Here is a 27,896-nt window from a genome sequence, read left to right as displayed (position 1 = left end):
AACGTCCAGATGATCCGAATCTGACCCGACACCTAGTTAAAGATAACCCGAATCTAGGCCTATAGATTGAATTAATGCAGCCCAATTCATTTACATTCCTATATGCATAATATCAAGTGAATCATCATCGTCATCATCATCATATAAGCCTTCTCCCAATTATATGAGAGTACATGAATCCTGTTTGGCATCAAATGAATATATTGATTATTTTTTTAGTGTACAGGGGGAGGGGAGTTTGGGAATCCGTTTCAATAAGCTTCTTCTTTCGAGTTTTGGACTGTCAGGAAATAAATGAGCTTAAAAGTGTTTGGAGTGCTTGTTGATAGAAAACATATTAATACAAAGCCAAAATACTTTGAAGAACAAAGTCTATGGGGGTATCAATTTGCTATTGTGGATATTCTGTAGATTACTTGGTTCTAAAATGTGCCACACCCATTGGGGGTTCTTTTAGTTTTAGGAGGTGTGGCTAAGGGTGTCAATGGACTGGATTTGGATTGGACCCGTCTAGTCCAAAATCAATTTGAATGGATTGGACGGACCAACAAGATATATTGGATTGGACCTGGTCCATCCGTAACAAATTTATATTGGATTGGGTTGGATTAAGTCAATATCTAATCCATTGATATAAGATAAGAATATATGTATCAATAGATCAAGGTAGGTTGAAATCAATCTAAATCAAAATGAATTTGAACAGATTGGACGGTACAAACATTAAATTGAATCGGTCCAAATTAGTCCAAAACATTCATTAGATCGGATTGGACCTGGTCCATATGGTTTTGAAATGCAAAATATCAAACTTTTTCTTCCACACCAAACTCTTGTGGATTGGTCCACACTGCTGTAAATTGATTGATTACTGTAATAAATGATTGAAATATTATTTAAAATTTAGTTAACAATATATCCACACCACAGTGCAGAATGCTTTATGTATGATGGTTAAAACTTCAAACAATGTGATTTTAACCACACTACAGTGGGGTCCAGTAATTATTCATGGTAGGTCCCAAGGTTCAAAATATCGATACGTTGGTATGGGTGTATTGGACAAATCGATACAGCATTTTAATGTTTTTTTTTTATTTTTTTTTTGCAATTGGTTCAGGGGAGCTGGTTTAGGCCTCTTCCACACTCTGAACCGATCAGACCCCCGATACACCCACTGTAGGGGCGTATCAGAGGGATCCCAGAACGATACATATCGGCCGATACGGGCCAATATATGTCGATACTTTGAACCTTGGTAGGTCCCTTAAGTATCTACATTATTTCTCATGTTGAAGACATAGAACCCACCATAATCAGCAGGTTTAGATGAATTTCAACTTTTTTTTTTCTTTTTGTGGAATTGCAAGAACGACTCTTACAATTTCTAGGCCTTTGAATTTCTATTGGACTTTCCTTTCTAATGGGTGATCATATACTTAGCCTTGTTATCCCCTTGGCTCCGTTCGATTTCAGTGCACATCTGACCCAAACACAAATTTTGCACGAAGTTTAGTTTTTTTATGTTTGTTTGTTTGTAAATGTAACTATGATTTGCGCTATTCTTCAAACAAAATTTATACTTATTCTCTCATTTACATTAGTTTGGAATGCAGATTTTGCACCACCTCAATTCTCTCACATAAAGTGAGGATCATATAATCTTGCTTCCTATCATATTCCTAAACAAATAACCCTCCTTTTGTTCTTGGGGTTTTTATGATTCAGACCATCCCTAGGAAATCCTAGTTCCACCTAAGGGTAAAGTGAATTCTACCCGTGGATTAATGTCAAATTCACATGCAAGATGTGGTTTATAAGAGGGGAGGTACTAATAGACTATGAGGGAGATGCAAAAAAGATTTCTGAGGGAGAGTACAGTCCAAAAATCCATTTATTTTCTTCTCCATATAAAGTGGGAATTACATTATTTTACTTATTACAAACAAATAAAACAAGGCCAAATCTAAAAGAAAGGTAAACCAGATTTTATACAACCTATTTGCACTCTCATACATTTAGATCAGATTGCACTGCAATCAAACCGACCATTGAGTGGACCAAAAATCCCTAATTTCTTATCTACTTCTATCTCCAAGTGACACCCAAACGCGTAAAGATAGATGATCATCATCTAGTTTATCCCTTAAATGGACCCTGATTTTTAACCCAGTTTATGTCCAACTAAGGCCCATCTAATGGTCGGCCCCGATTCCTCAAATTGTGACACACGTGGTAGAGCCCAGACAGGTTCAGAACTCCAGGCCCAAGAAATCGCCAAGCTCTAGAACATATAAACATGGAGGTATATGCTGTCTAGATAAAACCCAACTGACCCATCAAAAGAAAAAGCTCCAGTTGTCTCTGCCTTGAGGAAAATTAATCACTTAAGCGAAAGATAACATAAATAGAAAATGAAAATATGTGAAAGCACATAAGACATGGAGTTGATGTAGATAAAGACACTATAAACATGAGTATTCCAAACGGATCCTTATGAGATGATCAGCAATCTAGAATTGTCATTTGAAGATCAAAGAATTCTGCATTAGCAATTCTTTAACTTTTTCCAGAAAAAAAATCATATTTTTTAGGATTAGAGACTTGCAATAATTGGATTGATTTCTACCATGCAAGGTAGACATGACAATCCAGACTATTGATCTGTTAGGCTATGTTTGGTTTGAAGAAAACAGTAGGAAAAGAAAGTGAAAAATAAGAAAAACTTTAAAAAACCTTATATAGATTTCCTTGCCTTTCCCTTCATTTTCCTATTTTTTCCTTCAAACTAAATACAGCCTTAAGTTTGGACTCTCCTCAAGAAAGAAAAAACAAGAAGTCAGCAACAAAGGGAACCGTGTGTGGAACAACATCAAAGTAATATTGTTTGAGAGAGAGAGATTTTGGTATTTCTGTGGGGGCAGCGTATCTATACAACTCGGAACTCGGGCCCTTAAACAGCTGTAATCCCCTTTGCTACAACTCTAGGGTAGCAATCTTTCCCCATGTCCACTCTCAACACTACTCTTTGTAACAATGACCGCATTTTCCTACGCAAAATCTTGCTTCAATTATTTATTACATAATCATGCAAGATGTTGTATGGCCATGTAACAAATGAACATGTCTTTATTTTGCATCTATATATATTTTTTGGTATTACAGGGCAATCGAGGATGGGGCAGACCAGGATGCACATAGGGCCCACCGTAGGGGCGTCAATTGGACTGGATGTGGTCGAATCCGATCCAGTTCAATGTGAATTTATTACAAATGGATAAGTTCAATCTAATTTAATGAATATTTTGAATTATTTTAGATCAGTCCAATTTAATGTTTGAATTGTTTGAATTCAAATTTGGTCCATTGATACTTATATTCTTATCTTATATGGTTATATCAATAGATCAGATATTGGCTTAATCTAATCAAATCCAATATAAATTTATTATAGACCGATCAGGTCCAATCCAATCTAATAAATATTTTAGACCGAATTGATTGTCTTGTTAGTCCATCCAATCCATCCAAATTGATTTTGGACTAGATGGGGTCTAATCTAAAACTGGTCCATTGACATCCTTAGGCCCACGGGCCATATGAATGAGAACCTATGGATTGTTGGTCCATCCAATCCATTCATATTAATTTTGGACTAGATGGGGTCCAGTCTAAAACTGGTCCATTGACATCCTTAGGCCCACGGGCCATATGAATGAGAGCCTAAGGTTCAGCGGGTGTGATTTCATGCCTCGTAATTGGATAGGATTCCAAGTGACCATCTGGACTACTAAGTCATTTGGCAAACATAACTTCATTTGGGAAAAGAAGTAAACTCTAAACGAAAACGAAATCGTTTTAACCGTCAGTTCTTGGGCCAAAAAATCCAACCGTCCAATCCAAACCTGGTCAGACAATTTCGAAGTTCAAAACCAACCCAAACCTGTGACCAATTCCCAAGTCAATTGATTCGACCATCCAATTCGGGTTTTCAAAACCATGGATCAAATCACAAAAACTATCATTTAACCAGGACCCAAAATGTTATTAAATCACCAAATCACCTGTTCAAACCATCCAAGCAATCAAAATCTTGGGACACCGGTTTCAACCTGATTGATCAAGGTGGAAATTATTTGACCCATCAGCAATCACTTCTAATTGTAAGTTGCGTACTTGATTAGAAATGGGGTCCGATTAGTGGGCACTCAGACAATTATACGAGGGCGAACTTTTGTAAACTTTAGACATCTATTCAATTCAATGCAGTTCAATCACCTGACAAAAGAACCAATTATATATATACCAGCTCGGCCAAAACCCTTATGTTTTCTGTGGCTGTACTACTGGTTAACCCACCAGCTGTTCCTCAAATGATCTACCTAAAGTCACATTTCAAATCATGGTTTTCAAAATCGGATGAGATAGGATGGTCGGACCAGAAAAATTGGGAACCAATTAGGTGATTGGTTCTATTTTTTTTAAACCAGAATTTTGCCAAAAATATATTGATTTGGTGAATAAATCACGATTTGGGCGGTTGAACCATTCGAACCATTCAATGATTTTGACTGTTTTTTAATTTTTTAATTTTTTAAATTTTTTTGTCAGAACAAACCGTCTGTTCAGTTTGAACAGTCGGACCGTTCGACCTGAAAACCAGACCTTTGACCGGTTTGTTGTTCGATTCAATTTTAAAAACCTTACTTGAAATAATTCGGTCCCTGTTGGAGACTTCTAGTTATCAACTTCTCATTGGCCCATTAAGAATATTGCAAAGAAACTCTTCCAACATTTCGATTCCTTCTCTATTTTTTATGTTAAAAGGGTAGGGAATAGAGTGAGTGGCTCACACTGCAAAATTTTCTCTTTCTTTGAACAGTTGTATGAGCTGGTTTGATTGTCCTCCCCCATTGTACTACTTTTGTCCTTCTGGGGAACTTGTATCAGTGTAACCACCCTGTTTTTTCTTGATGAATGGAAGAAGTTGTACCTGTTATCCCCATTGAATTGGACCACTGCTGCAGGAGTTTTAGGGCCTATTTGGGAGTGCTTCAGCATGCATTGAGTTTTATTGATTGAACTGTTTTAAAGAAGCTGCCAAAACTATCCTTTTTTAATTTCAAACTTTACTTTAGGCGGAGAGGTGGTCAACTTAAAAATTTATTAATGCCAAATATAGAGACTCTCAAGACCTCGCTAAAACCAAGGTTCAAAATATTGATATGCCCGATATGCCCATAAGGGGGTTGGTTTAGGGCTCCTCCACCCCCTGAACCGGTCAGACCCCCAATAGGAGTGTATCGAAGGGGTCCCAGAACGATATGTATCGGCCGATACGAGCCGATACATATTGATACTTTGAATCTTGGCTAAAATTCAAACCCCAAACCCTACAAACAAGATCATACAAATCTTGGACGAAGAAGACTTGTGCCATCATAAAAGACCCTGAGAGAGGATAAGAGAGAAACAATTTTATGATAAACAATGTAAATACTAGCTTCACCATAAAGTTAATTTTTCAGCTCAATGCGTTTTTTGGTTTTCTGGGTTTTTCACCGAACATAGTTTCATGGCTTTCTGTGAAGCCACAGCATGAAAGCCCTCCCAGATAGGCACTTATTCTGTATCACAGAACTTCAAACATTAGGCTTCATTTTCATCGTTACATGGTTAAGAGGATGTTTGGTATCATGGGCGTTTTTTCTGAAAAACAGTGCCACGTTGGATCTATGTAGGCGATTTTACACCGCCTATATTACTGTTTGGTTCAGGCGATTTTTGAAAAAACGGTGAAAATGGGCATGCATCGTAAATCGCATCTCCCATTGCATGAAACTTCAAATTTGATGTTTCATGCATCGGCGAACTGTTGCTTCCAACGACTATATGATGCAGTGCTTACGTATATCCATCATATGGAGTAATGATTGCACATACATGAAAAACGGTGATGAAAATCACCTTATCAAACCAAACAACATTAGTGTTGCTTACTGCCTATGTGGCAGAAACACTATCAAGTATATGAAAATGTTTATTTGTAAAAAACAGGTTTAACAAGTGTGAATGTTTTTTTTTTTTTTTTTGAAAATTGGTCCCAAAAAACATCCACACTTCCAAACACCATCTAAATGATCTAAAACTCGTTGGTTGATTGTGTGATATATGGATAAAGCTCAAATTTATTGATTTTATTCTACTGGGAGATCTATTGGGCCTGGTCTGGTGAAAATAGGGCTGTAGATGGGTCTCAAGTGCCCATAACTCACTATGGTTCCCCAGGTTTCAAGGATCAGGAACCAACATAGAATATGTGACTCCTTCCAGTTTACAAGCAACAAATAAACCTTCTAACTCTAATTCTAACTTTCCAAAAACATAAAATTCAACCAAAATCATACTCCTAAGCTAGTAAGCTACCCTTGTTTTAAATGTTAGCTCTACGTTATAAAGAAGAATTTTATTATAGAATCAAGGGTAATTTAGGAATAAAACATGTAACCGACTTTTCAAGTTCAAAAATGGAGAAATTAAGTAGATTAGTGTAGGACCTGTATGCAGTTATTAACACAACCCATTTTTGTTTAGGTCCAAAAATAGGGTTGGCTCAGCCAGCTCTCCTCTATGTCGTCTTGGTCGATTTTTGGTATACAAATTTTTTGGTCCTTTTATCAATAAAAGAAAGAATAAAAACTTAAATTCAAATATGATTTATCATCAGGCCCAAATTGAGCCTGATCACTCTGTGAAGAGTAAGACGATGTTTTTGATGTGGCAGATGTTTATGTTTTTAAAAGTAAAACCAAATTGTTGAATAACCCAGATGTCCAAAATAAGATAGATATAGCTAATTTTTGTTTTCCACATTGGTCGCAGGAAAATTGTGATCATCTCCAAAAATTCCATTTTGCTATTCAGAAAGAAACACCAAATACATTTTTTTTTTGTTTTTTTCATTTCTATCCCGATATTAATTTTACACAAATTTAGGGATCAGGAGTCTAGGCCAAATCATGAACCATACCCATGTTTCAAGCTGATCTTTTGACTCTTAGTGGTGTTTGATATTGTTTCAAGCTGATTCCTTTAAGCCTTATTTTTATTTTTATTTTTTTATTTTTTTATTTTTGGGTGGGCAGGATTTAATCCCAAACTTCTACTACAACCAGCCAGAAACCCTATCAAATATAACCTCTCAGCTTGGATCATAGAGTTTCAGGACCATTGGGAACAAAGGAAGATATACATATATATATATATATATATATATATATATATATATATATATATATATATATATATATATATATATATTTTGCATAAAACATGTTCCATGGTAAAGGTGTCAATAGACCGGTTTCGGATTGGACCTGTCCAATCCAAAATCAATTTGGACGGATTGGACGGACCAAAAAGGCATATTGTATTGAACCAACCCAAAATATTTATTAGATTAGATTGGACCAGGTCCATTCATAATAAATTTATTGGGTTGGGCTAAATTAAGCCAATATCTAATCTATTGATATAAGATAAGAATATAAGTGTCAAATGAATTGGGTTTGATTTGAAACCAATCTAAATTAAAACGAATTTGAACAGATTGAACAGTCCAGACATTGAATTGGACCAGTCCAAAATATTCATTAGATTGAATTGGACCTGCTCCATTTGTAATGGACTCACATTGGACTGGATTGGATTAGACCAAATCCAGTCCAATTGACTCCCCTACTCAAAAGATTTATGTGTATGAAACACTAGCTGTTCACTTATGATTGGATACATAGGATTTTACACCATGTCACATGCGCCATACTTTCAAGTGTTTCAGCGCAATTCAACAACCTCTTATAGTCTCATTAAAGTATCGTTAGACTTGAATTCTTCTTGCCAAGATCCAACTATAATTGGCCCAAATAACATAGAGCCCACTTTAGCCAAGCCCCAACCACATAAAGTTGTTTCATGAGCTTGTAGCTAGTTAAGGTTTGTTTCATGAGCCCCAAGTGGGCTTCAATTACCTTGACACAACCTCATTGGAGCAATCTTTTTTAAGCCTTATTAGGAGCCAAGCGACTGTCTCAGGCATAAGGGTGCCAACGGACCGGTTTTGGACTGCACTTCGTTCAATCCAAAATCAATTTAAACGGATTGGACGGACCAAAAAGTCATATTAGATTAGATCAGTCCGGTCCAAAATATTTATTAGATTGGATTGGACCTGATCCATTCATAATAAATTTGTATTGGGCTGGGATAAATTAAGTCAATATCTGGTCTGTTGATATAAGATTAGGATATAGGTGTTAATGGACTGGGTTTGAGTTCAAACTAATCTAAATTAAAACAGATTTGAACAGATTGAACAGTCCAGAGAATTGAACCGATCCAAAATATTCATTGGATTGGATTGGACCTGGTCCATTTGTAATGGATTCACATTAGACTGGATCGGATTGGACAAAATCCAGTCCAATTGACACCCCTACACACGCACACTACAAAACAAAATGCTATTGTACTTCCATATCTTTCAGCAGTATAATTCATAATCTATTGAATTCTAGAAGGGAGAGCAAATAATCTCCAATTTTGTTTTACTTCACATCAGGGTTGATCTCCTGTGATTTTTACAGAAACCAGTTTGTTTGGGTGCTTGATTACTTCTAATCATCTGACAGTGATAATGAAGAGACTGCTAGTGTGAGTTTGTCTTACACCACCAACCACCAACCCAGATAAAAGAGGAAGGTTGCATCAGATTGGCAGATGGTACTCAAATTTCTGCCCAACTCTCATGATCAAAGATTCTCACTTTGTCTTTCTGAACTTATGCTAGGGCATTGTAGCACTGAATAGAAAGGGATGGCAAAGCATATTCATGCAGCCTACCCCATATATGGATTATGTTGTTGGAAAAACTGGGCAAAAGCTATTTAGGACCATCTTTAGAATATAAAGACAACATGTTCCCTGGTGCTCGTTCGAATCTGGTTTCTCCTTATGTGAGAAGATGAACAGAAACACATGTTAAAACATAAACATTTTTCATATATTTTGAAAAGGAAGTAAACTAGTTTATTGGCTGGTTCGGGCTCAGCCTACTAACTTTTTATAATGTTTTGGGTTCAGGTTTTGGGCCAGGCCCATTCAAATTTTGGTAAAAGACAAGATCAAGTCGAGCCCAGCTTATGTACAAGTCTAGGAATAAGGTATGATGGACTTAATACTCATATATTTTTAATTTTTTAGGCAATTCTCAATCTAGCTTGTGAGACAGGATCTGCTCCTCACACAGAGTGTCTCACACCGACCTCACAGACACATCCCATCATGCATTGGGAACATCTCCCATACTTATACGTTATTATTCATGGGAAATATTCCCAATGCATGATGAGATGTATCTGTAAGGTTGGTGTGAAGCGCCCTGTGTGAGGAGTAGATCCCGATTCCTGGCTGACAGGCTCATAGGCCCACTTGATGTGATGTAACACTGTCATGAGTTGGGTTTGGGCCGGATCATGATAGACGTGGTCTTCACCTGATAAGTGAATGTGCAGAATCAATTCCGAACCAGACCCTATAGGACCTGGACTCTTGGGTCTGAGCCGATGAGGCTTCATTGTGATTGATGATTATACTCTTAACTTATAATTTGATTATAAATCTACTTATTTATTTATTAAATTGATGCATTTGGATAGAGATGGAAATGGGGCGGATTCATGTAGGATTTTGTACATTCTAGACCCTATCTATCTTCCTAAACCTCTCAACCCATAGGCCACATCCTCCCCAAAACCTGTAGCGGGTTGGTTTTTCAGAGCCCAAACCCTCCCCACATTCTAATTTCCTATTATGTCATGTTATATATAGCATGAATAAACCTCAAAATTTCCAGTTATTTGATCAAGACATGTAAAAAATACATAAACTATCAATTATACTTCACATAAAATTCAAAATGTTGTTAAATTCAACACCTAATACATAAAGCTCATATGCCTTCGAACTAGGGGTGTCAATTGAATCGGATTTGGTCCAATATGAATCCATTACAGATGGAGCAGGTCCAATCCATTCCGATGAATACTTTGGACCATTTTGGACTGATTCAGTTCAATGTCTGCAATGTTCAATTTGTTCAAATTGGTTTAAATTTAGATTGGTTCTAACAAACCTGGTCCATTAACACCTTATTCTTATCTTCTATCAGCATAACAAATATTAGTTCAATCTGTCCCAATCCAATCCAATAAATACTTTGGACCATGTAGTTCGGACTGGTCCAATTCAATATGTCTTATTGGTCCATTCAATCCATCCAAATTGATTTTGATTTGGACGGGATCCAACCCAAAACGAGTACATTGACACCCTACTTCCAGCAATATATGGATTGGGGAGGGTCAGGTTTAACCTAATACCATGGTTTTCAAAACCGGACAAGAACGGACGGTCGGACCAAAAAAACAAGGAACCGATCAAGTGACCAGTTCCGTTTTCCCCAAAAACCAGATTTCCCCCCAAAACTGTTGATTTTGGTCAGTGAACCGCTGAACTAGGCGATTAACCGTTCGAACCATTTGAACGGTTTTGACCATTTTTCATTTTTTATGAATTTTTTGAATTTTTTATTTTTCTGTCAGAACGGGCCAAGCATTCGGTTCTAATGGTTGGACCGTTCAACCCGGTAACCGAACCCCTGACCGGTTCGATCACTGGGTCGATTTTAAAAATCATGCCTAATATCATACCTTACCTGTGTACTCATACAAGTTGTAAAGTCCAAAAACCCGTCCCCTCCCCAAAATCCATCTTTCAAGCAAAAAAAAAAACACTCCATTGAGATAAATATCCATCAGGTAGGTTAGAAATTTCCATCCCTACATTTGAACATCATAATACCATAGTATTACAAATATATTATAAGAGAACAGGTATTTTTGTGAAGAGAAAGACTAATAGATATTAGACTGGGATACATACACAATTATAAATCTAACCAGTTTGTTGACCGACTCAAACAACTTATAACCAATCCCAACCCAATTATAAAGATACAAATAATGCAGACCCAAATCTTATATAATTGGGCTGGTTCGATTTGGATCTATCGGATCTGCCTGACCCATTGACAACCCTAGTGTGATAAATCTTGAAGAAATACAAATCACCTACTGTCTTGAAGGTCATGTTTGATTTGAAGGAAAAAGTAGGGAAAGGGAGATAAAGGTAAGGAAACCTTTAACAATTTCAAGGATTTGATGATTGGTTGATGCTTCAATCTACTTGATCGGTTTTGCTGCATTTGGCATTCTTTATTTTAAGGACTTGTCTCCTTTTTACTGTTTAAAATTCAATGTTCATGAGAGCATTTTGACTGCAAAAAGAAAATAAATCCTTAAAATAAGGGATGCCAAATGAGCCTAATTTTTCTTTTATGGTCGACAAAAACTGACGTACCCAACATTGTTGTGACATAGAAGAATGGAATTCAGAGATCAATTAGACTCGGGTCATTTGATGAATCAATTAGACCTGGCAATTGAGTTGGGTGGGTTGGGTCTAGACACATCGGGTTGATTTCATGTTGGGTTGAATTTCGGGTTGAGCTATTGAATGCTAATCCTACCCTAAATGTTCGGGTTAGGGTTAACCCATGGGTCAATTCGGGTCATCCCAAAAATAACTAAATTAAAAAAATAAAGAAAAACTACATGAAAAATGTCAAAATTAAAAGAATTAACCTTAAAATTCTAAATATAAAATAAAAAACCTAAACATCTAACAATTTAAAGAATAAATAATAATGAGTAAAGATTAAATAGAAAAAATTAAAGAGTAGAAACTTCTAGAAATGCATAAATAGTCCCAATTAGACTTGACAATTGGGTTAGCGGGTTGACCCAACCCAATTTTCTCCGGATCGGGTCATCCTCACATTTAGGTAACTAAATATGAGACCCTAACCCTATTTTTTCGGGTTGAGTTGAGTCAAGTTCACGAGTTGGGTTAATTTTTGCCAGGTCTATAATCAATACAACCAAGTCAAATTATATACCCCTTGCAACCAATATGACTTATTCCTCTCATTCATTCATTTATTCAAATTAGTTAAAATATATATTGTATCTCTTAATAAATTGTCGTGGGTTCAAATTTGAAAATTTTCAATCTATTGTGTTCAAAAGTTATTTTTAGTTCATTTTGTCAATAATATATAAAAATGTTCACAATATTATTTTAATTTAGTTACTAAATATAACTCACAAGATAATACTGAAATTCAACTTTAGATGAGCACGGATTAATTGAAAATGTTATAAAGCTGCCTTCTCAATTTTGGTTATAAATAAAGTTGGGGTCTTCACTAAGAGCCCGGATTTAGCCCCCGTGAACCCTCCAATGAGAGGCATGCATGTTGTCCTCTTTAGTGCTTGCTATTCTGTTACGTTAATAATGTTTGTTAAAGGTTGTTAAGTCGGTTCAACCGATTATGTTAAAACAAAACCCGAGCCTATACTCTCTTCCTCCCTCATTCGTTTAAAATCTATTTCCCTGGTTTCATTTTCACCGAGCCCTAGCTCAAGAGCAAGAGGCCACCAGCAACATTTCAACGAATCCGATGACGTGGAGTCAACCGGTGACAAGAACCAACCAGAAATAACATATGTTCTCCTCATTTTCCTTCCTAACCTATTATTCCTCTCCAATCTGATATTCTTCCTTTATACAGACTACCAGTGGCAATTTCTCTATTTCACTGACCTTCGATGGTGTGGAATCAACCGGCGACAAGTGTACACCGGCGGTAAGAATCCATCCATCCTCTTCTTCTAACAACAGACCACTGTCAAAAAATGGTGTGGATATTTTAAACTGAACCAATCTGTTATTCCACTCCATTTTGTGAGGTATCCATTTGTGATGGATTTTACTCTTAAGAAACATAGTGCTTGTAGGCTATTGTTGTACATAGAATATGATCGTCATTATCTTCCATTTTCTCTATTAATAAAATTGAATTTCCATATTATTAATGAAAATGTCTAGAGATCTGCCCTCTCTAATATGACAGATTATACTTCAAAACTTTGTCGTATATAAATATTTATTAAATAAGAGCATATTTATTTACTTGTATTTCTATCAACATATGATGCGTGTAAATTTAATTGTTAATTTTTGGAAGAAAACTTATGTTGAAATCAAAGTTTCCTAGTTTAGATGACTGAAACTTAAACTTATTCTTAAAAATCTAAAATATGAATTTTGAAACACCTAGAAAACCCCATATCTCTATCTGATATTCGTCTAGGAGTAGGAAGAAATTCTGATATTGGTCCAAGAGTAGGAAGAAAACTGATTTAATTCTCTATGTATTCTTTCCTTGCTTCAATATCTGCGTAAAAAATTTGTTCCTAGTAATTGAATTCTTAGCATTTTCAAATATGATTAGTCAACTCAATATTGACTTGGTGCAAGTCAAAGAATATATGTTATCTTCCAACATTTTTTCTTTTGTCTTAGCTAACTTTAACATAATGTGTGGTATCTTGGATATCTGATTTCTTCATTGTTACATGAAGGTTATAGTCATAGAAAAAAATTGAAATGGATACACAAGATGTAGAATGTATTAGGCTCTATAGTGAAGATGAAAATCTTGCAAATAAAATAAAGATTGTCATGTTGCACTTAAATTGCTATTTGATGATGAAACTAGTGATGGAACAAAATGCACTATAGAGCATATCTATTTTATAATGAATATGCTAGAAGAATTGGATTTAGTACTCAAAAGAGCAAGGAACATAAAACAAAAACTGGCTTAATAAGAGATATGCCATTTTGTTGTTCTGCTCAAGGTTATTGGGAAGACAGATAAAGAGGTAATGTGAAGTATTATCGTGACAACACAAGAACTGGATGTCATATACACATGCTTGTTGCTTTGAAAGAAAGTAGTCAATATTGCATTACACGGTTTGAAAAGGAACATAATCATAAGGTTGTAACTCCAAGCAAGACATATATGTTAAGGTCACAAAGGCGAATGAAAGTGGCCGAAATTACTCAGGCTGATCTTGCAGACTAGTCAAGTATAGGTCCAAAAGCCATTATGGAGTATATGGCCAATCAAGTTAGAGGAATTGAGAATCTGAGGTTTACTCATATTAATTATCATAATTACCTACATATAAAGAGATAGAATGATATGGAAAATGGAGGTGTAGGAGCTATTTTAAAATTTTTTGAAAATTATAGATGAAGAGCTTTTCATCCTTGCACTTCATACAACACCACAGATTAGATTACAAATACCTTTTGGGCTAATGCAAGAATTGTATTTGACTATCATTTTTTTGGGGATGTAGTTTGCTTTGACACCACCATCAGAACTAATCGAGATCAATGTCCATTTGCACCGTTTGTTGGTGTTAATCACCATAGACAAACAATTATATTTGGGGCTGCATTAATGTATGATGAAATTGTCAAATCATTTAATTGGGTTTTTGAATCATTCTCAAATGCAATGGGTGGAAAAAATCCAATAACGATCTTAATAAATCAATATGCAGCAACGGAAAAGGCCATACAATGTCTTCCTAGAGGTTAATCATCGCCTTTATATTTGGCACATTTATCAAAATGCAATTAAACACTTGTCACATGTTTTTTGTGTTTCCAAGACATTTGAGAAAGATTTTAACAAATTGATATATGTAAAAGGCTCTTGTGTGAAAGACAAATTAAGCAGCTTGAATGTTCAACTACTATGGTGTTGTATTTATATACACTATTGAGATTGTTACATTTGAATTCAAACTACAAAGAGATAGGAGATTACAACAGATAAGGTTATCTATAGAAGCAAGAAAATAGGGATGAGAACTGCCCAGCGTCTATCTAGAGTTCTGAATGGATTGGACTCTATTACCCCCTCTCAAGCAGATGGGGTTGAGGCACAACAGTTAGCTTGGATCGGAGCTCAACGAATCGAGGTGATGGCAGTGGCTGGGTGAGGATATTTGCCAATTGATTGCGAGTAGGAACAAATTGAACATCAATTACTTTTTGGGCAAGCTTTTCTCGAACAAAGTGAATGTCTAGTTCGATATGTTTAGTGTGGGAGTGGTGAACCGGATTCGAAGCAAGGAATTTGGCACCGAGATTGTCTATCCATATGGTGGGAGGAGAGGAGAGGAACACCCATCTCTTGAAGCAACATACGAAGCCATGTAACTTCAGTAGTGGTGGCAGCAAAGCTCCTATACTTAGACTCAGTGGAGGACCTTGACACTGTCGATTGCTTTTTAGAAGACCAGGAGATGAGGTTGGAGCCTAAGAACACACATTAATCACGTTGTGAAGGGTGATTGATAGGACAACTGGCCTAGTCAGCGTCTGAGAAGGCAGTGAGAATGTGAGAAGATGGACGATAAAGGAAGCCATGAGTGATAATCCCTTTAAGGTAATGCAAAATGCGTTTTGCAGCAGCCCAATGTTCATCTGTAGGTGCTTTAAGAAATTGACATATCTTGTTGACAGAGTAAGCTACGTCTGATCGGGTGAGTGTTACATATTACAAAGCACCAATAATATTCCAAAACTGTGTAGGGTCTAGTAATGGAGTGCCCAAGGATGGAATGAACCGAGTTGATGCTGCCATGGGAGACAAAACTGGTTTAGCTTCATGCAACTGAGTCCGTTGTAATAGATCCTGAATATACTTGTGCTGGCAGATGTGAATACCAGCACTACTTCTATGGACTTCTAAACCAAAAAAGTAATGTGCAGGACCCAAGTCTTTGAGTGCAAACTGGGTAGATAGTTGTTGAACGAGAGTAGAAATAGCAGTAGAGTTGGAACCTGTAAGCAAGATATCATCAACATAGACAAGTAGTAGTGTAACAGCACCTCCTGAGCGATAAAAGAAGAGAGAGGAGTCCACCTTGGACTCAACAAAGCCCAAAGAAAGGAGATAGTCTTGTAAGCATGTGAACCAGGCCCATGGGGTCTGTTTCAGCCCATAAAGAGAGCGATTCAACTTACAAACATATGTGGGATGCCAAGGATCTATAAAACCAGTAGGTTGCTTCATGAAGACTTCCTCTTGAAGAATTCCATGGAGGAAAGCATTGTTTACATCCAATTGGCGAATGGACCAGTTGGATGACACAGCAAGAGATAGGACAGTCCGAATAGTAGTAGGTTTTACCATGGGACTAAAAGTTTCATCATAGTCCAGACCTGCTTCCTATGAGTATCCTTTTGCTACTATGGTATTGTATTTATATACATTGTTGAGATTGTTACATTTGAATTCAAACTACAGAAAGATAGGAGATTACAACAAATAAGGTTATCTACAGATGCAAGAAAACAGGGATGAGAACTGCCCAACGTCTATCCAGAATTCTGGACGGATTGGACTCTATTAATATGATTATGAAAAAAATGGTGAAATTTTCACAACTTGAGAAGAAATGATTTATAATTATGATCTGAAAGAGAATACATGGTTAAAAGGATTGTTTGAAGTGAAAGAGAAGTGGGCATTGGTTTATGGGAGGAAGCGCTTTTCTACAAACATGAAAAACACTCAAAGGAGTGAAGGCATAAATAGTTTATCAAGTGGTTATTTGAAATCATCATTGAATATATCTCAATTCTTGGATCATTTTGAAAGAGTTGTGAAAGATAGATGCCAAAAAAAATTGGAGATGGATTTCAAGATAATCCAAAGCAAGCCCCATTTGAGCATACAAGTATCGATTATTCAATAAACCGCAAATGTTTATACTCCTACAATTTTCAGGAAATTTGAGAAAGAGTACCATAACTCCCTAATCTGTTTTGTAGACAAGAAAGTTGAGGTTGATGAAGGGATTAAGACCACTGTACCCATGTATGGCAAAAGGCATGAGCATGTTATAATATTTTCACAATTGAATATGTTAATCTCATGTAGTTGTAGAAATTTTGAGTTTGTTGGGTTGCTTTTTGGTCATGGGTTGAAAGTGCTTGCTAAAAATAGGATAATGCATCCTCCATCCCAATATATTTTTGAAACAATGGACAAGAAATGCAATAGATAGAACCACAATAGACTATCATGATTGTGCAATTAAGCTTGATCCTAACCGTGGGTATACTATGAGGGCAACTAATTGGTGAAAAATTCATGGGACATATTAAATCAGGCTGTAGAAGATAAAAAGGCTTACGAGTATGTATCAAATGGGTTTCAAAAGATTCGTATTAAAGCAGAGAAAGTAATGAAAGCTGAAGTTTCATGTGATACACAATTTGCTCATTCTATAAATATTGGAGAAAATTTGAATGTGTATAAACAACATGGTATTCAACTAGGATCATGTCAATTATTTGAGAATTTATAAAATGAGGGAAACAAAGAGGAAGTAGAAAATGTAGTATCATTTGATGATATCACAAACAAGGTAACGGGATTTGCAAAGAAGCGCAAGAGTGGTAAAAATGGTTGTCGTGGTGGTGGTGGTAGAATAAAGCAACATTTTGAGAAAAGAAAGAAAAGTAAAAAGAATTCTCAACCCCATCCACAAATTCCAACTAGTTTGACAATGAAAAGCTCAACCTTCAACTCATCTTCCTTTGATATTATATCAAATCACACATAATATTATTTAATTATTTTTCACTATTACAACTTTAGTTCTTGATCAAATTGTTTATCTTTTTTATATGCTTGTTTAATAGGAGTCATATGTTGTTGATCCATTCATGGCAAATACACTTGATCTTAATCAGTTTGCATGCCAACCATATGCAATGAATATTGACACCAGTGGATTGGCAAATGCTCTAGAACATAATCAGTTTGCTATTCATAAGCCAATAAGCATAATAGAGTTAATACATGCTTTAATATCATTAGGCACAATTGACAGCCAAATGAGGCAGGTGAAGCTTGCTTATTTTGCTAACAAGCTCGTAATCAGTTTGCTATATTCTTCAATTTTTTGTTATCTGTTGTAGGGAAATATCATGAATGAATTATAATGGTATTTTGGCACAAATCTGGATCATGAAAACCAACTAGCATTTGAAAATAGATAATAACACCATTTTGATGAGTGTAATGTTCCCCTTTTCCTATCTATTTATTTTTAGGAAATCCTACCTAGTTAATATTATTGAAACAAGTGAAGTCTACAAACCATACCTCTTTTCTCTTTTCTTATTTCTTTAACCCTAATAATGAGATAAAAGACTTCTGAATAACTCATACATACTTTTACTACAAATATATCTCATGTTGGAACCTACAACATTACATCTCGCAATATCTTTATGTTGTTGAAAAGGGCATCATTATTACTTTTAGTATTCCATTTTCAAATTACTTGGGGTTTTCTCAAATGCTGAATTTTTATGTATTGATCCCAAGATCCTTGATGTTCTAGCTATTAGAAGCCATTTAGGAATTACAATTTTACTTCTTTTGTCATAGGTTCAATGGAAATTATTTTAGAATTCTGATCATTTGTTGAAACTACTTAAAGATTGAAGGCCATGTTAGCTAGCACAATGTTAAAAACTAATCGTGCACCTCATGGAGTTGTACTCAAAAATGACATATTACAATTGGGATTGTCTTGATCCTACTCAAGTTGAGTTGGTTAATTTTAATTTTGACTTAACTAGTGTAACACATTGAACTTGAGAATTGATCATTGATCTCAGTGTGGTCAATTTGGTTAATATTAGTTTCTCACTAGGATGGTATTTTTATCAAACATTTTCTTTTTGCTAATTCTTATATATGTTTCGATATAACATTTTTGGACTAGTTGTGGTTCCTCCATTCAACTAGTGTCCTATTAGTTCTAAATGTCTTATTTTTGCACTCTATAAGATGTAAAGCTTGTGCAAGGGTGTGTTGTGTCAATTGTGGAAAATGTTATTCATTTTACATTTTTTAGTAGCTACATATTTATAGGGGAGGGGATTTGGAAGTTGAAGGAATGGAATTCCTTTTCATTTATAAAAATCATCGAGTGGCCTTTGGGCATGGCAACTTTATGGGTGTGTTTTGTTTGTTGCTTCTCTAATTTCATCATTAATCAACATGTTTGGAAAATGATAAGGTTTCTCTTTTAACATTTAAGAATTGTATAGTATTATGATGAGGAGACTCCCCCTCTCCCATCTTGGGTTGAGGAATGATGATTGTTGTAGATGAGAAGCTCAACCTTTAGTTGATTTCTTCCTTTTCAAGAAATTCAGCATCTTGAGTTATCTAACAAGATCCATGGACAAGTTGTAAGAATGAAAAACATGCCACTTTGAGAAAAATCAACCCCCTAATATTTAGAGCCACTACAGATTGTAAAGATTTCTTTCCAATGAAAAACATACAACTTTGAATGGTTTTTGGGATAAATGGACCCGAACTTTTAAACACAAAATGTTGCAAAAATTTTGGTTAATAGTCCATGAGATCAGGATTATTACAAGACACTTGTTTCAAGAGCATCGCAAGTAGAAAATTCTCATTCATGTAGCCAGGTGCACGTGTACCTAGGAAGATCAAACAAGTTATTGGTTTACTAACCTAACACAATGATTAGCCTAGAAAATAAGATTATAAAACATGTAACCCACAAAGGACAAAATCTAACTTAGGGCTCAAGTTTTAAGGAAACCAAGCTTTATAATGTGGTCCAAGCAATAACTAGTACAATAGTATATGAACATCTCATAACAGGCTAGGACCATAATCCATCATTACAGTAATGTACAAGGCTATGTAAATAATAATCACTGCTATAAATCATCCCTATTTGAATGATCATTATCCTATTACTTTTAGAATGTAACAATAGGAGTTATTGTCAAATAACAAACAAATAGGATTATTTTTATTACCTCAATTTATTATTCAACAAGGAGCTATTGCTTGGTATAGTGGTGTGAGAAGCCACTTTGTGTAAAAAAAAGTGTCAAAGGTTATGTTTGTAACCAGTTCACCCCTCCTAAGACGACCCAGGTAGTTGGGTCTAGCATTGGCTAATGTTTTTTTTTTTCTCATCCACAATCATAATCTTGATTAGATTAAATCCAATTTTGTAACTAAATTTTACAAATATAATCTTGAACTATTTCCATAACATTTTGGCATATTCCATATGCATCTAGATAAAATAAGAAAACCATGAAAGTTCAAATTATTTATTACTATCCCTGTGTACAATCAATATTTTTAAATAATAATATAGAGTACAAAATATTCATTAGTCCCTATATAGTCCGTTTTACTAGCTACCCCACTATTCATTAGTCCTAACACAACATCCCCCCACATCTGATAAGCAACATGTCTAAAATTTAAAATTTACATAAACAAGAGTCCAAATACAGGCACATAAGGACTACTTATGCATATACACAAGAAGCCCAATCATGTCTGAAATGCGTGGAATGAAATTGGTGGGAACATAGCAAAGACTTTATTATCCTCAAATGGCAATCCATATCAGCAATTAATTTGTCAAGTTCGTCAATTCGGGTTTCCAGATCTTCTTAGTTGTTTATGAACGAAGTAATGTCATCTTCCAAACCTCTAGGAATTGCCCATGCAAAATAATCACAATGTTTTCCATTTAGTTAATTTGCCTACATGGATGCTACATAGAAGTCAATACATCATTCAAACAACACCAATATTATCGCAAACATCAAACATGTGAAGTTATTATAATACTTACAACTTTTCTAGGACAAGTGTAAAACAATCTATGTCTATTTTGAGCTGTCTTTGATACTTGAATTATACAACTCCTTCTGCAATCATAAAACATTGGATTGTATTTTAAATCTCTATAGGATGGTTGATCACAAGTGGACTCAAAACTCATTCCTTGTATTAGAAAACATTTAAACAATTAACAAAAAATTTAATGGATAATAAAACTATTTTCACACATGCTAATCAGTTTGACTAATATAAAACATTTAAAAATAACAGTGTATCTTAATTATGCATCTTATTTCAACATTTCTCGTTGATTTTTTCCTTAGTGTTTTTAATTATATTTGTTAGTACATATAAGTGTATTGCCAAGAACATTGTTTAGGTAGGTGTGTATTATCAAGAGTGCACTAATGCAATACAAGATATATACTGGTCAAAGAAATAAGCAAGCGTGTGAGAAAATAGAATAAGAAAAGTGGTACAAAAACACAAATATATATACATGTATAAGTATACACTTGTTCAATTGATTTGATGATAAATTAATTTGTTGGAATAGGTAGTTTGCTTCTTAATATATTATTATGTTAGCCAACAAATAATGAAAAATGTTAGTTGCCTCAGTTTCTATATCTACTACTTCTTAACCAAAGACTAATTTCCAAGTTGGTAATTCATGAGCAAGAATCAAATAGAACCAACAAGCAAAATTATGCAATACACTATGCAAAAGTTAGTGAACTTTAAAGAAGAGAAAAGAGAAAATGAGAGGGAATTAGTGACATGATTTATCAAAGCATGAAACGAGAAATGAGGGGGAATTAGTACACTTTCAATGGCTCTACTCATTTATGAAATTATACCATGGACAAAAAAATGCATGTCTTATAATTCTTGTCTTAGATTAGAAAAGGTTCCTGTTACACCAAAGGGTATATAAGACATGTTTTACTTTAGCATAAAACTAGATAAAATCACCCAAAAATAAAAAAATAAATTTACACATATCATAGAACAATACCTCACAAAATGGAGAGAAATAATAGATTGGTTCAGTCTAAAATACCCATACCATTTACTAGCAGTGGTTTGTTGTTAGAAAGAGACGATGGATGGATGCTTACCACTGGTTTACACTTGTCGCAATTGATTCCACACCATCGGTCGGAGGTCAATGAAATAGAGAAATCACCGCCGGTGGTCTGTAAAAAGGAAGAATATCAAATTGGAGAGGAATAACAGGTTAGGAAGGAAAATGAGGAGAATGGATGCTTACCGCCGGTTGACTCCATGTTGTCGGACTCGCTGAAATCGCCATTGGTATCCTCTTGCTCTTGAGCTAGGACTCGGTGGAAATGAAACTAGGGAAATAGATTTTAAGCGAATGACAGGGGAAAGAGAGTACATTACTTGGGTTTTGTTTTAACATAATTGATTGAACCGGGATGACAACCTTTAATAGACATTGTTAATGTAACAAAATAGCAAGCATTAAAGAGGGCAACATGAATGCCTCTCATTGGAGGGTTCATGCACCCCGTGAACCCAAGGTCCATTGAATCTAGACTCCTTTCTAATGTTAATGGCCCTTTACCCATTAGCTGAAGCTATCTAGTTGAACCGGAAACAAATGGACAAAAACCCAATTGAGATTGCCTGTCCTCATCTTTATTTCAAACTTCCACCCATTTTTTATTCTCCTCCACCAAACCCTAGTAGGGCTGCAACTTGGGTCGGATTGGCCCGAACCCAACCCGAAAAAGTCGGGTTGGGTTGGGCTGGGCTGATGATTGGGTTAGGGTTAGGGTTGACCCCTTGGGCAACCCGAGCCCTATAGTACTAGACTACTAGTCTACTAGTCTACAACTCTACTACATGTCATATAAATATATAACATACACTGATTTGTTAAGATTCATGATAGTTGTATAGCCCCCTACATGCTATCATGCCTTTTTTTAAGTTAATCATATCCTAATCAAGTAATCAACAAAACTAAAATCCTAATAACCTTTTGTGTTTTTTGAAAATTTTATTCTTCTCTCTCCTCTTTGCCACCCATTTATAGTGGTCGACTGGTCTCCTCCCTCCTGTTTGGCTATTTGCCACCCATCTATAGAGTACAGACTACAAAAGTACAGAGTCTACACTACAGTGGTCTACCATCTAAAGTGTTCTACTCTCTTGTTTGTCACCCAAACGCCCATCACCCATAGCTGATAGCTTGCTGCCACATAACTAGAAAGTGTTAAATCTCAATATTTTTTTGATTTCTCCCCTTCCTTTCACGTGAGATCAAACCATCAAATGGTGTTTTTAGTTTTTTACTAATATGAAAAGATACGAATAAGCCATTTACCTGTTCGTCACTCACAACTCACGGTTGATGGCAACACCATTAATTATTTTTTGTCTCAAATGGTGTTTTTTAGTTTTTTAATAATCTAAACATTCACCTATGTTTGTCACTCAACACTGACACATTCACACACTCTTTCAGACTTTTGGGTTAGGTTTCTTGTTCTAGGATGATTAGAATAGGGCAATAGGCCTGTTATTTTACTATTTATGTAATTGTTACTCTATTAGTGATACCTTAACAAGTAAACATAAATCCAAGGCAAGGCTTGCTATGTTTCTACTTTCTAGTTGCTATACTATTTAACTGTTTAATTGTTCATTGGATTTGCCAAATTCTTAACATTTTCTTATTTTAAAATCTAAAACAAATGTTTGTTTAAAAGATGAAGGATATTATTTTATCAAAAAGTAAACAAAAGTCTAACTTCACCTTTGTTTCTATTATAAATCAAGGCTGTATTATTTTAGAATTTGTGTAATTCTTTTATCCTTTATTTTTTTTCTATAAAGAACTCAAAACTTGAAACAGGTTCCTTCCAATGGATAACTACCTTTTGACATGTTGATATGCTCACGAGGAGATGGAGTAAACGACAGGTCATAGGTGTAGTAGTCATTTTAGGATCATCCATTCGATTTTAAATGTCAACGGGTTAAATGCGCACATTTGCCTTTGCTTGTGAATGACCTACAAACCTACATTTGGGCTCCACCAAACTACTCTCCAAGTTCAAGCCCATGGATTAAAGATAGCCCAATAGCCTATACTTTGGCATGTAGGTGAATGGATGGGCTCCCAGCTCCATGATTGCTTATTCTTCTTAGTGTTTGACTCTTTTTTATGGGAGTTTCTTAGTCTTGTATATGTAATATGTTAATTCATCACCATCCATATATATGCAAGTTTATTTATTATACTAATTTGTTATAATATGTTTATCTTTTTTGTATATATCAACTATGGGAGACAAGGACAATGAAATGGAAAACAAAATGGGTGTAGACCTCATAATGATGTGAATACAAAGAAGCAACTTCAGAGGTAACACCTAAATAACCAAGCAAAAATGCATCTTCTGTTTGGAAATATTTTACTAAAAGGAAAAATACAGATGGTTCAAAACCAACTTGGGCAAATTGTAATTACTGTAATCAAGAATTTGGGTGCGCAAGTTCTCAAGGAACTAGTACACTTTCTAGGCATTTATCCAAATGCAATAAATGTCATTTTAGTGTGAAGGACAAAAATCAACAAGTTTTGTCATTTCAACCAGTTGCATCAAATGAACAAGGAAAAGATGTCATAGTTAATTAAAAATTTGAACAAGAGCATTGTCGAAAACAACTTGCCCAGATGATAATTCTTGATGAGTTGCCTTTCAATTTTGTGGAACATGAAGGTTTCCAATATTTTGTGAGGGCTTTATAGCCTATATTTAATATCATGTCCCGTACAATTGTGACAAAGAATTGTTTAGAGTTGTACAATGATGAAAAAAAAGAAATTGAAAGACATGATTTCAACAATCGATCAACGCATTTGCCTCACTATAGACATGTGGACATCTAACCAAAATCTTGGTTGCATGTGCCTTACAATGCATTTCATCAATAATTCTTGGAATCTACAACAAAGGATTATCAACTTTTGTATAGTTCCATGTCCACATGGTGGTGAGGTGATAGCTTAAAATGCAGAGTTTTGTTTAATGTCATGGGCGATAGATAAGTTGTACACTCTTACAGTAGACAATTGTACTGTTAATGATGTTTCCATTAAAAGTTTAAAAAGAAAATTCATGAAAAAAATGGTTTATTATTAAATGGTGAGTACTTTCATGTACACTGCTCTATACATATTTTGAAGTTCACCAGCAAGGCATCAACAATTTAAAGCTTGTGTTGAACAAGAAAAGATTACAAGCAAATGTCTTGTCTGTCTAGATGTTCCAAATAGATGGAACTCCATGTACTTAATGTTAGGTATGGCTTTGAAGTTTCAAAAGGTTTTTGAGTGTCTTGATGAACAAGACTGTAATTTTTCCAGAGACCTTAAGGATTGTATTCCTGTAGAGAAAGATTGGAAGACTGCAGAAATTTTGTGTAAGTTTTTGAGAAAGTTTTATAATGTAACGAAATGATTATCTGGTCATTCTTATGTTACATCAAATATTTATTTTCATGAAATTTGTCAAGTTGAAAGAATTCTAATACAATGGTGCAAGCACGTAGATCCTTGTTTCTCTGATATAGCTATGAAGATGAAAGAAAAGTTTGACAAATATTGGGGAAATGTTGATAAGGTTAACCTATTGTTAGTATTTGCTGTAATTCTAGACCCAAGGTATAAATTAAAGTATGTGAAATTTTGCTATTCAAAGATTTATGAAACTAAAAAGGTCTATGAAATGATTGAAAAGGTTATGGATGGCTTAAATCGTCTCTTCAAATATTATCATACTACTTATTCAGGCCCCCCCAAACATCAACTACTGAGGTTGGACCTTCTATTGAATTTGATATGGATGATGAAAATACAAATACTCAAGATGAATATCCGAGCTTCTTGGAGGAAGAAGAAATCAATCAATCAAGCTCAGAATTGGATAGATATTTTGGAAGAGAGTATCGAAAAGGACACACAACATTTTGATATTTTGAAATGGTGGAGTTTAAGTGTTGCTAAATTTTGCATCCTTTCTTTTATGGCACGAGACATTCTTGCAATTCCAGTGTCCATAGTTCCTTCAGAATCAACCTTTAGCATAGGAAGTCAAGTGCTTGACAGATTTCACAGTTCTCTAACACCTAAAGTTGTTCAAGCTTTAGTGTGTGCACAAAATTGGTTATGATTAGCGTCTCCAACACCAGAGCCTAAAGGAAAATTAGAAGAAATTGAAGATGTAGAAAAATGTGAATTTTTTTATATATTTATGTTAATAAATTGTGATAATATTGAAGTAGTTTAATGTGAAACTCTAATGGTTATATTTTCTATTTTTTAGACATTTTAGTTGATGAGGGTAATACTACACTCAACTTTTTGCCTAACATGTCATGTGTCTCTTTCAAGGTAAGATTATTAAATAAGTGTAATCTAATGTTATTATTTAATACATTTTTATAATAATGTTAATATATTAATATTTATTTTTTAGGTTGCAAGAGTGAATGGAGTAGGAGGACAAAATAGAGGAATATTAGTTTTCATCATGTCAAGGACTCAATAGTCAAGACTATATGAATTTATGATATGAAACATATTTAAGTTTATTTTTATGATTGGATGAGACATTTTAGAACCATCTATTATATATTTGGACAACTAGAAATAGCATGTGGAACTTTGGAACGATTTTATAATTGTGGCGCTTAAATAGTTTCTTTAAAATTGATATGGTTGAGTTTTTCTTTTCTTTTTTTTTTTTTGGATGAGAAGTTGATTCTTTTGTGATTAATGTAATTTTTTACTCTTGTTGTGATGTTGTCTATGAGAACTAATTGTAAATTCAGCCAAATGATAAATTATAGGTGACATGATGAGGCTATGAGATGAAGGCTTAATTTCTAATTGAACTAAAAGTTAAGTTGATTTCTATTCCACTAATTTTCATGTATTAAATTATATCATTTACATTATTATTCAGAAGTGTTTTAACTAATTTTGTTATTGTTGTTTCTCTTTGTTTTATAGGTAATTAGGTATATGCTTATATTGCTATTGGGGTTATAGGTGAGGTGTTCATTTGTTTCATTATTCACAAGTACTTGACTACCTGTCTTTTCCTTTTGTCTTATAATTTTTATGTGTGACCTATCAAATATATTCAAATTATTTGCTTGATCCTATGAGTTGTTATTAGTGATTTTATTTCCATAACTTTATGTTGCATTATTATTGATTTCATGAATTTATATTTTTGAGGAAAATTCTACCATAAGTCATAACTCATGATAAACAAATACTTATTTTTCTACTAGATTTTAAGGGATGGGAAGAAGGTTGGGTTGGGCCCAATCTAAGCCCAACCCAACCCGAAGTTGACATCGGGTTGAAGGAATTAGTTAGGGTTAAGGTTAGGGTTGGGTTAGGGTTAAGGTTGGGGGTTTAGAACATAGGGTTGGGCTAGGGTTGGCCTCAACCCAACCTAACCCAGCCTAACTTGCAGCCCTAAACCCTAGCCCAGCAGCATCCATCGGCGTCCTCACTCCACACCGGCGTCCATGAATGTAGAAGCCATCGGCAACGAGAGGGAAATCATCTGACAATGCATTCTCTTCTTCTTCTTCTTCTTCTTCTTTTCATATCCTTATATTATTGTTGTTCTGTCAACAGATCGAGGAACTGTTGCTTCAAAGCCGGAAGTAGAACAAAGATACTCTGCCAAAACCAACCCTATTACCAAATCATTGGCGAACAACACCAACCAATATCCAGTGGCAAAGGCTCAACCGGTGACCGACAGTAAGCTCCTCTTACTGTTCTTCCTCTTGCTTCTTCCCTACAAAAAAAAAATGAAGATCACATGTTTATATAACCTGCATGCTTGAATTTTCTGATCTACCTCAAGTAGAGGAAGCTACAAAGACTATAGAAGAAAAATCCATGTGGCAGAAGATATCTTATTTTTAACACATTCATCTTATTTTCAGCTTTCTTTTTGTTACAATATGGGTCTAAGACTTGAAACTAGTGATCCCTTCATTTTAGGTAGTTTAATCAGAATATCAATCAATGTAATTTGAATGGATCTCTCATGTGATATACTTAGGGCCT

The 27,896-nt window shown here is 34.9% G+C and overlaps 1 long non-coding RNA gene and 2 pseudogenes across 1 annotated transcript; 2 read left to right on the top strand and 1 right to left on the bottom strand.

Annotated features, from left to right (window-relative positions):
* The first annotated feature begins 13,753 nt into the window (after positions 1-13,753).
* On the top strand, positions 13,754-14,825 carry LOC148802583 (protein FAR1-RELATED SEQUENCE 5-like; annotated as a pseudogene).
* Positions 14,826-16,281: 1,456 nt separating this feature from the next.
* Positions 16,282-17,681, top strand: LOC148802582 (protein FAR1-RELATED SEQUENCE 5-like; annotated as a pseudogene).
* Positions 17,682-19,349: 1,668 nt separating this feature from the next.
* On the bottom strand, positions 19,350-22,185 carry LOC148802581 (uncharacterized). Its single transcript, XR_016081882.1, has 4 exons — positions 22,035-22,185; positions 21,883-21,960; positions 20,772-20,847; positions 19,350-19,584 (listed from the first exon to the last, which is right to left on the bottom strand). It is a non-coding gene; the product is annotated as an uncharacterized LOC148802581 (long non-coding RNA).
* Between the last annotated feature and the right edge of the window lie 5,711 nt (positions 22,186-27,896).

This window comes from Nelumbo nucifera, chromosome 2, assembly GCF_055504915.1.
Source record: "Nelumbo nucifera cultivar China Antique chromosome 2, China Antique-T2T, whole genome shotgun sequence".
NCBI lineage: Eukaryota > Viridiplantae > Streptophyta > Magnoliopsida > Proteales > Nelumbonaceae > Nelumbo > Nelumbo nucifera.
This window is presented reverse-complemented; position numbering and strand designations above follow the sequence as displayed.